The sequence below is a fragment of the Salvelinus sp. IW2-2015 genome, linkage group LG27 (genome assembly GCF_002910315.2).
Source record: "Salvelinus sp. IW2-2015 linkage group LG27, ASM291031v2, whole genome shotgun sequence".
In the NCBI taxonomy this organism is placed as follows: Eukaryota; Metazoa; Chordata; class Actinopteri; order Salmoniformes; family Salmonidae; genus Salvelinus; species Salvelinus sp. IW2-2015.
In genome coordinates, this window is record NC_036867.1 from 24,887,756 (window position 1) to 24,889,357 (window position 1,602).

Below are 1,602 nucleotides of genomic sequence, written 5' to 3' on the forward strand. Positions count from 1 at the left end.
TGTGTTCAAGTGCCTCTCCAGTGGAAAGGACAACAGATTAGGGGTGTCCTGGTCCAAAATGGCCATTAACCTTGGTTCAAGATTCTTTGTGGTGAGCCTCTAGAATTCTTATTTTATCTGAAAGACAAATACTGAAATATTCTCAAGCAAGGCTCATAAGAGGCTTGTGATAGTAAAGCTATTTCATTTGGTATTGTATTTTTTGGCTGCTGACTCACCTGAGTGGCTTCAAACAGAACAGTTCATCTGTCTTTCATGTCTTCAACACTGGGACACTAGTTGTTGACGTCTTTGGTGTCCAAATGTCTTGGTCATCTTTCTTTGGTCATACTTGTGTTGTCCTTCTTTGCCTGTTACTCATTCTATTCGCTGAGCGGTGAGGCACATCAGTTAAAATAATATAAATGATTAACTATAACCATTAACACAATTTATCAGCTAATATTAGCCTATCTTAGAAAGGTATCTAGCTAGCACAAGCACGCTAATGTTAGCTAGCTACTGTTAGTAAGAAAAAAAATGAAATAGAAACGTACATGTTAACTAGCTAGTCTAGGTTACGTTAGCTAGAAACACATTACCAAACGAGATCGCCATTGGTCACATATGATCCAACAAATGCACAAATAAAACATGTTATCAAACAACTGGCATTACAATAATGCACATTTCTCCATCATAGATTTGACTGCCAAATGCATCTGATTTTTGGCCATCGCATCGAGCTAGATAGAAATAATAATAAAAATAAATAAAAATCGAGCTAGTTAGAACAAGTTAGCTAAACTTGCGCCGGCTAGCTAAAGAAATAACTGAGTGTTGTTTTGCTGGTACGTAAGTAAACTAGCGTTACATACATCCTAAATATGTTGCCATTTATATTGCTATTAGCTAAGCATTTTCAATGTTTACTTAATAGTAACTGAAGCAAATAACCTTACCTGAGCACATACCAGCACAATGAGCATGTGTGGAAGGCAGAACTGATAGAATAGTGCAATTAGCAGCAGACAGGGAGAGTATAATATAACCTTTTCTCAATACAGGGGGTGCTGTTTCCACTTTGGAAAATATCGTCTCCAAATTAAACTGCCTCATACTCAATTCTTGCTCGTACAATATGCATATTATTATTACTATTGGATAGAAAACAATCTCTAGTTTCTAAAACCGTTTGAATTATGTCTGTGGGTGAACCAGAACTCTTTCTACAGCGAAAATCATGACAGGACATGCGAAGGTCAGAAAAATAGTCTCTGTTCTCAGATCAGTTTAAAGCTCTGTGTGTGCCCTATGGATCGAAATGAACTGCACCCGCCTTCCCCTGGATGTCATCAGTAACCAAATGAGAAGTGGAATGGAGTCTCTACGTATTTCTCAGAGTTTATAAAAGGCAATGGAGTGACTGTCCGTTCTTTTGGACGCTCGCCAAGGCGCAAGAGAGGACATCAGAATGGCATGTTGAAAAGCTCTTGTTATCGGCCTAAGATATATCCGTCTGTGATTTAATTCGATATAGGTGTTAGAAATATCATAACGAAGTTATTTGAAACCGATTTATATCAGTTTATGCGAGTATATTGCTATTTTCGGAATTTTCGT